The sequence below is a fragment of the Lepidothrix coronata genome, unplaced genomic scaffold, assembly GCF_001604755.1.
Source record: "Lepidothrix coronata isolate B3197 unplaced genomic scaffold, Lepidothrix_coronata-1.0 Scaffold1, whole genome shotgun sequence".
Classification (NCBI taxonomy): Eukaryota; Metazoa; Chordata; class Aves; order Passeriformes; family Pipridae; genus Lepidothrix; species Lepidothrix coronata.
In genome coordinates, this window is record NW_016690181.1 from 1,365,277 (window position 1) to 1,378,275 (window position 12,999).

Here is a 12,999-nt window from a genome sequence, read left to right on the forward strand (position 1 = left end):
GAAGGTGAAATGTTTTTCTCCAAAATTTCTACTGAAAATGTACAGGTACAATGGAGCTACATAAGGCACAGCTTCTCTGTAAGGTTTTCCACAGTGGCAGAGCTTCTTTATTGGAACCAGATATGGGGTCCTAATAGTTAATTTTAATTTCCTAAACTTATGTTTAAGTAGCCACCTCATTTGAAACTCCATGTTGTGGCAGGGGAGTTATCCCCAAGTCTGTGCATTTACTGTATGGCATATGTTCTTCAGTCTTGTTAAGATGCATCTTGTCTTGTAGGAGGAATGTGTGTTTTCTCATTGCATTTTAATTCAAGCCCAGTTATTAAGGAGAGATCAGCCTGGTATCCCAAGTCGAAGGAACGTTCAGAAGAAATGGGAAGCAGGTAAGTTTGGAGTTGGTTTGTTTGCTGTTTGGTTTTTTGGGGAGGGTTTTTTTTTGGTGTTTTTATCCTGGGTACCAGGGTTAGAGCTCTCTCACAAAGGACTGCCAACTGGGAAAGGAACCCTGATAATGGGAGGAATGAGTCAGCTTTTTTTATCTGAGGAAGAGCTCTCATGGGTGCTTAAGTCTTGCTCTTGCCATACTTTTACAGGAGTAGGTATGCATGCAGGCTGTATGTTAGCCTGGAAACAAGATGTATACAAAAATAGCCTGCAGACTAACCTATCTTTCTCATATCCTAACTTTATTTCAAGTGTGGTGTCCTGCAGGACATGAACTGCTTTGGAACACTATGAAGTTTTACTTGCCAGATTTTTTTCTTTTACCAGGATGTACAAAATGAAGTGGTGCCCTTGAGGTAGTCTTTACTATGTTGTGGTTGTGGCTTTTGGTTTTAGACAGAAAACATTTATCGTGAGCATCTGGGAAATGTTTTGTGGCTCTGTTTTGTGGTAGTTTAGGGAAAGGGAAGTTCATATCACTTTTCTTGATTGTTCTGTCACCGTCTGATTAATTACCTGGTGGATTTAATACAACCCTTTCAGTCTTTTTTATATATCATGCAAGGTCCATTGAAACACTTTTTGGGAATTTCATCTTTCATAAAAAACTTATCATAAAAGAATTTCTATATTCCACAATTAAATGAGGTAATATGTACACAGGCACATACTTTGGAAGATTGTTGGATAATGGAGGAAGAAAACCCCACAACAAATATTTTGTTGATTGGTGTTCTTGGTGTTGAGGAATACATTCAGTGCCAGCAGCTCAGTGTGCAGCAGCAGTAGAGCTGTAGGTTCTGGGGGCAGGAAGCCCTAGACAAGAGGCTGTGACCTGGCACCAACCCTTTGCACAAAAAAAGGCACAGGGACCTGTGGCCCAGCCAGGTGACTGAACACTCAGAGACAGCAGGAACCAAGGGCTCAGCAGGAAGAACTGAAACTTTCATGCACTTAGATTGTGAGGGTATAAAAAAGCCCAGGGGGGTCCTTTGTTTGGGATCCCTCCTCAGAGGCACCAGCTCTGATTGTTTCTATGTTACTGCACCGTGAATAAATTGCTTTATGGAAGGACACATCTGAGACTCTGCTAAGGGAAACCTGTTTTTGAGCTGGTAAGGAAATCTGTTCTGATTGCATTGAGTGTGGGTTTTGCAGGGAGTCAAGCAGGGCAGCCGTTGGCTCACTGGTGCTGCTCATTGTGAAGGGGCTTCAATCCCAGCAGTTAAAATCTCTGGTGGTGTGTCACTGAAAACCATCAGGAAGAAATGAAACCCTCCAACACTATCTTTTAAGTGACAGTGAGCCAGGCATTACTTTATTCTGGCCAGAGATATGTAGCAAATCATTCTAGCTACATATGTCCCTTTCAAGACTTTTCATGTATTTATACATTTAGCAAACAAAGAAATTTACGTTCATTGGTTCTAAGTTACACAATTCTCTTCATTAATTAATATTCTATCTTTTATTGGCTATTGATCTCTCACCATTAATGCTAATTTGGTCCACGTTATTTGGTCCTCTTGTAATTCTTCCTCAGACATACATTCTCCAACTCTCAGGCTGTCATGTCATTGTTAATCTCTGTACCTTCTGATTACTCCTCCATGTCTTTGAGAGACCATAAATTTAAGATCCCAGATGTCTAATCTTCAGCTCCCTCAGGCTTTGTTTATTGAAGCTTATCAGAGCTAGTCCAGAGGAACTCAAAAGTTCAGTGGTTTAAAGATCAAGCTGACAAGAGTCTGTGAAAAGAAACTTAACCACCTGCTACCATTAATTAAAAAAAAAATTAGAAAAGTTATATAATTTCTAACACAAGTGTGACTGCCAGAATGGCTTCTGGATTGTTGGACAGGAACGTTTCCTTAAGATTGGTGAAGAGAGCTTGGACCATTTAAGCAACCATATCTTCAGATAATCCTGTTGAAATAATTTAAAATATTTTGTATTCAGCTCTCTAGAGTGTGCAGAGTCTTGGAACTACTGTTCTCCCAAGAGTGCTATCTGGGCTCTGATTTAATTTTGTCTTATCTCTCCCCTTCTCTATGTCTCAGACTGTCCAAAAGAATAAATTTTGCATGTAGCACTTGAGGACCATATATGACTGAAGTAGGTGCAGCAATGCAAATGCTGAATAGTATTAAAAATTTAACTGATTTATTTTAATTCATATGGTAATACTGTTGTAGAAATGGACACAAGTTTCTGATCCTGACTGTTCCATCTTCTATGAGTAGCTGTTCACTTACCTATCTTTTGTGTATTTTCTTCCTTTTCTTTCAAATATGTTGCTCAAGATCCCTGTCTAAACAACACTGGAGTAAAAATCCAAGTCCTACAACTTTCAATGAACCTGGATGATTGCATCTAGTTCCCAATACATATTGAGTCCAGGTGTAAGGTGGTTGTCCTTGCCCTGAGCTATTATGGATAGTCCAGGCCCTGACTGATTCTTCTTGTTGTTGGCTTTGGGCTCTCAGAAGCCTCAGGGCATCAAGGGACTCCTAACAGGAAACCAAACAAATTCAGTGCTCTGAAACTTGTCTGAATTACTACACTTGCTGCTACTCACTCCGTGGGTTCTAAGTCCAGCTGAGCAGGCTGGACTAGTGCAGACAAGATGTGAGACATGCATGGCTTATGTTTGCAGACAAAAGGTAGCTGTGAATGGGACAGAGTCAGCAGTCAGAGCAGCAAGTGGAGACAAGGGATTTGCACCATCATACAGTTCTCAAAGGGTTGCTGTCTGCACTCTGGGAATCAACAGAATATGTCAAAGGAAGTGGAGAAACTGAATTCTAAGTAACAGCAACTTTTTTTTTACAGCAGTTTTGTATGTCCTGTGGCAGGATAACTTTGTTTATTCTAGTTCTTCATAAATGTTCAAAGTGAATCATCTGTGTGATAATCATTTAAATGTGCCCGGATTTAAACACCGAATTAGCTTAATTTATATGGAAGAAGTAACAGCTCTTCAGGATTGCTTTATCCTCTATTCCAGGTAAAAGACATTTTTGTAGTCTGCCATAAAGCAATAAATTTCTGAACTATGGAGAACAAGGAAAGAACAAGGAAATATCTCTCTCTATCTACATATCTATAAAACCATAAAAACCTAGCAAAATATGGCATGAAGTTAGTACTTAAAGAAAGCTGGAATACTAAACTACTTCTTATTTTGTAGGAAATCACATGTGATGATATGCAGAAAAATAAGGTTTGACAGCCATTCCCAGGGTAATGAATTTCCAAAGGGTAAGGGAGGAACAAAGGCTTGATCCAGTTGAAAACATCATGGGTTAGTATACATAATTCGTAGAATTTCTTCATACAGTCCTTAAACATGTAAAAATTAGATTGATTACACAGAGCTGTCTTTGAAAAATAGAGACAACCAGGTTGAGAGGCTTGTGGGCAAAAACTGGAGGATGAGCCAAGAAAGGAAACCTCATGGTGTTTACTACAGGCTACCTGATCAAGGGGAAGATGAACAAGATAATACCAACTACTTCCTAAAGAATCTTAAAAAGGTGGAAAACCCACTTCCACTGAGAAATTGAAAGTGACAAAGTTATCAAGGTCAAGAAGTTTGGTTTTTTATTATGATAGTAAGAGTTGGAAGTTGTGCCAGTGAATTCAATTGACTCACACTCAAATCACTATCATCTTGCTGTAATTGTCCCTACAGCAGAATCATTTATAAAAGGGTTTATGAAAACCTTTTGGTTTTAATTTGAACTAAGTGAATTAAGCAGCTACTTCATTCTCTGATCTGATCAACTATGTTTACCCTAGAAAAAAAGCATATTGCGTGCACCTGCAAGACCACCTACTCAGATCAACAAATATTACAGATACTGCAGTCTTCCTTCTGTGGAGTTGCTAGATTGTCATGGACAGGGACCATTTTGCATTCACATTAATGATAATATTAATAATTTCTTTTCCTCCACAGATGATGACAAAGTTATGTTCTAAGTAGCTGATAAGCTTCTCTAGCTGAAGCTTCTTTTCAGCTATAGTGCTTAGCAACTAAGATTTTGTAATTAATTTCACTTGTTGTTGATGATATTGTATAATGAAACAATTCTTATGTTTTTTAATAACATGCTTTGGAAGATTTTTATAATAAGTTCTGTCGTGGATTTTTTAAGCCTGAGGTAGTGAAGAAAAAATATAAAATGGCTAATGGGATATCATACTCTATTAAGAAAACGATGACTTCTTAGGAAAAGATCTGCTTTTTTTTGTCTTCCCTTCCAGTGTCAAAGGCAAACTGCTTTGTGGCAGCAAATCTTCTGACAGCATATCCAGTCACTTCCCAAACATAGGTCGTATTGTATCTGCAGTGATTCCAAGTGGAATGAAACTTAAAATGCAAGCATCATGATGCTGTGGAGGTAAAATGTGTGCTTCTTTGTTACGTTGCTTAGGGCGGCACTGGAGAAATAGCAGAGCCAGGGTGAAAGAGGGAGCAGCATCTTGTGACAGGGGTAGCAGAGAGGGAAAACCACTGGTGGCCTGCTGTTGTGCATGTTTGAGCTAGCTCTGTGAAGCAGAAGTGTAAAGGTCTCTGTGACCTGGAAAAAGCATTGCCTGGGAAAATACTGGAGCAGGGGAAAAAAGGTGTGATATTGTCTTAAGGGTGCTGTATTTTGGAATAGGGTTGAAGAAATTTTTGCATTTCTCCAAGGAATTTATTTAGAGCCAAGCAATGTTGTTACATTGCCCTGCACTGTAAAGAAGTACAGTTCGAAGTCTTTACAGTATTATCAACTCCAGTAGATGAAAAATATTTCTGGAATCACACCTAAAAATCTTAAACTGGGATGGAAGTGTTGCTAACTCTATTGCTTTTGATGTGGCAAATACTGCAGCAGGCTCAACTTTTAATCACACATTTGTGTTCAGTTGCCAGGTGAGACACTTTAATCAACACCTTAAAAGGGAAAAAAACAATTACAGGAAGAAGTATCTAATCAGAACTCGATATTGATATGACTTGGCTTTAAAAAAGGTAGTGAGATTCAGAGATGTTGGAGGTTGAAACATTTCCAGTGGAAAAAGGGAAACACTAACACTGTTAAACAAAGCTCTGATAGTGTCTTATGTAGGACAATGCATGTTGGTTGGTCACCCATGTTTGAGGAAATTTAACTCAACAGATGCATGGATGAAGAATTATGTGTGGTAAAAGGAAATCCCACCATTTGAGATGATACCAGATGACTGCAGGTTAATTTGCTTCTCACAGCAACAATTGAGAATGGACCTGTCTGCTCGTCATGAAAGCAATCTAGAAAAGGGAGATAAAAGAAAGAAGGCCAAAGGTGGTGTGAGAACAAATATGTTAAGAATAAACTTAGACTGAACATGAAAAGGATGTTTCAGAGTTTTGTGAAATCTGTGAAAAACTTGACAATGGTTAGGCTAACTTATTGGTGGACATCTAAAGTAGAAGCTGATGAATTGATAGAACGAATGATTTATACAAAGGTAAGTCAACATTATTAAGAAGTGTTCCACTGTCACACATCTCTTTGTGATCAGAGCTCAACAACTGGTAGGAAGAGAAATGCTTATACCTCCCTAGGCTCTATATAAGCAACGGGAACCTGTACTGTTTTCTGCTTAAAATAAAAACTACTGCAGGAGCTGAAGTACAGTCTGTGGTTTAGCACTGGCACACATACCTGTGTGCTTTTTCATACTCATCACATTTTCCAAATGCAAAGGGAGTAGTGTCCTCTTAAATGACACTGCTATGACTTTCCATCTACTCCTCAAGAAGACATCACCTGCTGTATTTATAATCTTAAAATATCATAAGACAAGACCTTGAGCTACAGGAAGATTAACTTCATGAGCCTATTGCAAGAGTAGATTGTTGTATTTCGCATGCCATAGAATGGTATTTGTTACTGCGTTACTTCCTGGAATGACAGAAGGATCTTTCAGTTTCAGGGCAATTGAATTAGGGTTAACATTACAGCACAGACATGGGAAACATTCTGTTGCAAATTTCAAGCTCTGTATATTATTAACTGCAAAAATTGTTGTAGTTCTGTGGGTGTGTAATCATGCCTATGATTTTGACTATTGCATTGTTTTACCCATGGTTGCAGTCAAGCTCAAGAGTGTGTGGGATGTTTGGTTTTTCGGTTGTGGTTCAATTTTGTTTGTTTTATTTGGTTTTTGAATTTTTTTCTTTCTGAACTGTTTGTTGGGTTGCTGACCATCACAATTAAGTCAGCTCAGGTGTGCTAAGAGTTGTATGATGTCCTACAAACCAGAAATTGTGTTAAGAATTCCACAGAGAGTATGATTCATGCCTCATGTGCTTTCAACCAAGGATGTTGATGTAAATATCAGGCTGAATTTACCTTAGGGGTAAACACATAGAGCTGCAAAGCTTGATTAACTAGGTATGATAATTCAGAGGACACTAAAAGCTGATCAGAAAATTATGGACAAAAGTTAAAACTATTTTCTCTTAGAAAAACAAAAGTCCTGCAATAGCATGGGTAATTAAATTTTACATACAAACTTCAACTTTAAAACAAATAATCAAACCATTACATAACCCCAGTGGGGGAACGCTATAAAAGACTAATTATGGTTACTGTCCCTGCCTAATTTGACCATCACAAGCATTTCCTTCTACTTTGTGACAAGTAGAAATTAAAGTAGGTTTCTGCAGTACTGCTGTGAGGTTAACCAGTCTCTGTACCTTTGAAATCCATCTCCAGTGCTAAGGGTTCTTACTGGAAAGGGGCTACATGCATCTAAATCTAAACTGTAAGGCAACCCCTGTACAACTGTAGCATTGTTATGGCCTAGTCAGGATTAGTAGACTCATTGCAGGCATATCCATTATTAAAATGTAGAGTATGGGGATATTTTTCCTTTAGAATTCCACCTCAGAGCCAATCACTAATGTAGTAGAGCAATGGAGCTTCCCTGCTGTTAAGATTATTTCCCAACTCATTTTGTGTGTGTGTGTGTGTGTGTGTGTGTGGTTTTTGTTTGCTTGGTTAGTTTTTCCTGTTAGAAAATCAGAGAAGTTGAAAAGCAGAGCTGCAAATGAGAAGCTTGGCAGAGAAGTAGCTTCAGAGTGGATGGGACTGTGTTTTTCAGTGCTTTGTCAATGCTTTCCTTGCAGAAGTTAACCTGTGTTTTGTAATGAGGTGTGCTAGAAAATGTCATTTGGACAGCTACAGTCATTACTCCATTGTGAAACATGGCAAGTTTAAGCAGGTTTTATCTGCAGATTTCACCTTGGACTTTACTGTGGAACCATTACTGCATAATGGTGTATATGAGGCTTTAAGGAAAATGTTGCACAATTATAAAGGTTCAATTATAATGTGTCAACAGTATTCAAGCAGTGTGTCAGGAAGAAATGAAGGTTAAAAAAATCAGAAAAAGATGTATTCTGTTTCAACCCAAATCATTCTAGGATTCTGCGATACTTGGAGGTACATGTGGAGGTCCCTGTCCTGTAGAATTCATACTACACATCAGGAAATGGAAGTCAGCTCTGTTTGTTGTCTACGTTCTATCTGAATCTTTTGGGGTATTTATTATTTGGTCACTGTTCTGAAATGCTGGTGAATCCACTGATTCTCAGTTTTTTTCCAGATCGTTGATTATGAAATTACCTCATGATTTATTAAATAATTCAGTAGGATTTCTGAGGCCCATGTAAATCCCTGTTGTTTCTGTGTGCTCTTTCTCTTCCTACAGTCAGCCTTTAGGTGGCACTCTATCAATGGAGAGTACCACACCCGGGTACCTGCACCCGAGCTTCACCCTTGACACAATACTGCAGATGCTGCTTTCTGTTTAGAGGTCCAACACTTCTGCTCGTCCAGAGCATCTAATCCAGATGCTCCTCCTATGACAAACACAGTTTTTAGTCTCCTTCAATTCTGTGAAGCTAAAACATTGGGGGAATCAAAGACGTAGAGGTTTGCATTCTCACAAGAATTATTAAGAAGAAAAATAAAATTAATGAGATGTTACACTGTGACTTTATTAAGTAAATTCTGATTGATCTGGGACTGAAGTGTGATAATTCTTTAACAAATGAAGAAAATATGCACTTTTGAAATTGGATGAGTTCATTAGTCTAATGTGTCACTCTTTAAATGAAATAGAAAAGGTAAAATGTCATTATCTGTTATGATCCCATAGGAACTTATGAATATACCGAACATTTATTATTGTTCAGTGGAATCATGGGAAAAACTGTGGTATTTTGGAAATTCTCCATGGCTTTTGCTTTTTTTACAAGGGAGAATTGTTAGTCTACTGGAGTTTATCTGAATATCTGAATTTTTTTCTTTAAGTCCTCCTTTTATGGCATATATTCCAGTGGTAAAATTTAAATGGGTCTAATAAATTGAAGCCTCTTTTTTACTCCAAGGAATTATTCTTGGATGGGGTGAAGAGATGGTGATGAACACAGATATTCATGGCCTCTTGTATTGAGGGTTGAAATCTCTTAATTGTCTTGCACAAAGAAGATAGGTACAGACCAACCCTTCGAATAGTGGCTAGTGAGTGTCTGCTTTCCTGACTGGCAGCTGGACTTGCTCCCTGATCAATTGATACCAGCAGAAAACAACTCTGCCTTAGAGATGCTATGTATTTCATCAACAGCCATCACCCACTGCTTCTGAAGGAGATAAGCATGAGAATCTCCTTGCCCTTCTGATGACTTCTAGAGCACAACTTGTGAGGTTATTGTTTCTAAAATATCTTCCAACTAAGTATCCATTTTATAAAGCACTGCCTGTAACAGTCACAGGCAGAGGTTCTGTCAAGACTGATGCCAGTTATGCAACCAATTTGAAGTCTGAAACTTTTCTAGTAGGAATTTTTTCTTCTCCCTTTTGTAGGAGCAAAGCACAGTTGTGCAGGTGTGGGCATAAGGAGTGGTACCTCTCACTGGCAGCTGCTCTTTGTCTAAGGAGATGAATATGATGCATTGTAAGGATAATTTTAACAAACTGCTTCTTATAAGTACAATATCCAGAATAACAGATCAGATACTGCAGGCTTTTTGCGTGGCCTTTGAATGAAAGAAATGTTTCAATAACTGAAATCAGTACTGTAAGACTTGAATCTTCCTGAGTGATGTATTTTCTTCATTCTGACCTAAAGCAGAAGGGTGTGGGGAATGTGAAATATCATTTCACTGCAGATGTGAATAAAAACCTTCTCCATTCTAAAACTGTATTTTTCTCTATTTTTCATTGGATATCTAAGGTAGGTTTTAGCAAGCCAAAACATTATTGATGTTTATTATTTCACAGCAGTTTTCTTTTTATTAGATATCTTTCATAGGTCTTATCTGCATTCTCTAACTGTTATCACCTGGAAAATTCTTCAATGTTGGGAACCATCTGTTCTCAAGTCAAGTGGATAACCTGACTCTTCAGATGTGTCAAGATGTTCTCTGGTCTTGAGCTCTGTCTTTGCTTGAGGGTACAGCATTCCTAGGTAGTTGTTGCTCTTGAGACTGGCTGGGCATCACTCTGCTTGTGAGAGTTTTGTTGTGGGTGAGACACAACAACAGTTTTGTTGTGGGCTTTAGACAAAGTTTATTGGAGAAACCCTCCCATTGAGTCACGAGGTGCAGAAAGGGCCCCCTTGCTTTCTAAACTCCTTCTCGGAGAGGAGCGTACAAGCATTGCATTCCCTCTGCTGGAGACAATGACCAATCATGCTGGAGTTCAAGTATCAGGCCTGCTTGAGTACTGCCACTAGATCCAGAATCTTGCTTGCAAGGTCAGCTGGCTAAAGACCCTGTAGAATCATAGAATCATTTACTCTGGAAAAGACCTTTAAGATCACATAGTCCAACCATTAGCATAACCCTTCCAAGTTCACCACTAAACTATGTCCCTAAGCACCATGTCTACATGTCTTTCAAATATCTCCAGGGACGGTGACTCAACCACTTCCCTGGCAGCCTGTTGCAGTGCTTGACAACTCTTTCAGTGGAAATTTTTCCCTAATATCCAATCTAAACCTGCCCTGAAGCAACTTGAGGCCATTTCATCTTATCTTGTTTGTTACTTGGGACAAAAGACTGACCCCCACCTTGATAGAGCTTCCTTTCAGGTAGTTGTACAGAGTGATAAGGCGTATTGTGTCCTCGTCATCCCCCCCTCCCCTGCTGGCCACACTATGTCTGATGCAAGCCAGGATGCCATTGGCCTTCTTGGCTGCCTGGGCATACTGCCAGCCACACATAAAGAAAAGTCCAGATAAAGTGTACAAATAGTTAGGACATCATGGACATTGTTAATAGGCATTTTTAAATACTCCGTAGACCTACTAGCTGCCTTCCTTTGCTGCACTGTGTACAAGTGCTTTCCAAAAAAAAAAAGATAAAGGGAAGGAAGCAAGCTTCTAGTTGTAGGTAAATATCTAAAGTGTCAGAGTGGTATAGGATGATAATCATTGTCACTGGAGAGAGCTGGGCACTTCCAAAGACCAGTTCACTCCTTATGTGCTACCAGAGAACATTTTGGCCTGTTTCTTTTCATTAATTGGGGATGATGACCCAGATGCAGTTACAAACTCATACTCAATACTTACCTCTGTCTTCCCATATGTTTGTAGGAAAAGCCCACATCTGTAATTAAAAAAAGTAGTAACAGTGAGTGCGGATAAAGAACAAGCACTGAAGACCTCTTGAGGTCTTTTCTTCTTTTGTTTTAGAAGCATGAGAAATTCCATTGCCTGGAGGCTGATAACCCATGCCCACAGTCATGTGCTTGACTGGTGGTGTAGATCTAACTTTAGAACCTCCAATGTGGGACCACCCTTTCTCCTATGAGTCAGTGATAAAGAGGTGATATCTTCTGATCTGAGCTGAAGATGAAGGTGGATTCTGGGTGCTGTGACTGGACATTCCCTCAGCAGTGACTGGGGTCACCCCAGTAGTGCTGTTTGAGAGGAAAGTGCTCTTGAGTAATTCAATCCTTGGGAGCTGTCTCCTCAGCAGTAACACAAAGCAGCTTGTGCATTTGCTGTCATTGTCACTTGTGTCAACTCACCTCAGATTGCATTGACATACTTATGAAATAACCTGAGAAAATTGATGCAACTGCTTTGTAAATAAGGCCTAAATTTGCAATGGGAATCTGAATATTTTTTTCTGGCCATACTGAATCGTATATTAGAACAGAACTTTAACAGGGTTTGAGTACAGTTGTGCAGCTTATGTACAGCAGACAATATTAAGTCAAAGAGTTTATTTGTTGTTGTTCTACAAGAAAGATGTTTCAGGTGGAATTTTCTGTATTATCAAAGCAGGAAATGCAGCTTAATGTCTCTTGTTCTTCATTTTACCCAAATGCCTTACACTGAAAATTGCATGAAGACTGTATTTCTTATATATTTCAATCACTGTCACTTCAGATTTTGTCAGAATCTAAGTCAAAAAGGATTATGGGTTATTCAGTTTTGGGATGGCTTATTTGAGTCATGTAAATGAAGCCTGATATTTAGAGATGGTGCCCAATAGCTTTTGTTTATGCGGTTATGAAAAACAAAATCACTAGTATTTTTAGAAATTAAGCTGGACCCTGTGACTGCATTGGTGCTCAGATCAAGAGGTCTCTGTCATAGCACCTTTTTCTCAGAAGTTTTGCGAGGCTTGTGAGCCAGACTCTGAAGACTTTTCCCCCTTTGCCTTATATTTGATGTTAAATATGAGCTGTCAAATAGCTGTAGAAACCCTGTGAGAGTTTGGAGAAATCATCGACTAGCTGTCTCAAATTACTGTGAGAGGCAAGTGATTCTGTGCCTGTGTCAAAATTGATCTGGGATCTCTGCGGTCAGTGGGCACCTCCAGCTCTCACAGCTGCCTCTCAGGAGGCTGCAGAGCCTATGCTGGTTCTGCTGCAAGCGCTCTGCTCCTCTGCCACCCCAGGCTCCCTGCTGCAAGTTTTGTGGCCCAGTTCAAGTGTCTGTATGTCTCCAGACCTCATATCACCATATAGCTAGTACTGCTGAGGACTTCTGTTGTTATAATGGTATTGGTGAAATACTATATTGTCTCCTGGCCCATGGCTTCCTGACTGACTCACCTGCACCATGGTTTGTGATGCACAAGATCTTATTATCATGTAATTATCATGTAGTCCAAGAGCTGGACTACGTCTGCTCTTGGATGGGAGAGCTGTTTAGCCAGATTTCTTTTTTCTCATTATGTGCAGAATAAGCATGTGTAGTGTAGTGATATAGTGGCTTCAGCAGTTAATATTGCTTAATTTAATTTATGGAAGCCATAAAAGGCCCAAATGTGGATATTGTGGAAAGAGTGCAAGTTGAGCAGGGAACATGCCATATTATCTAACTGGATGGCTAACTTTTGTTCTCAAGAGCTGAAGAGAATGCACTGTCATCAAATACGAAAAGACTTCAGAGCCTGAGTTAGGTGATGTGATGGTTATTGTTCCCAGTGTCTTGTAACCCTGTGAGCTGAATTGCTTGTTTCAAATTAGAGAGTGTTACTTCAAAAACATT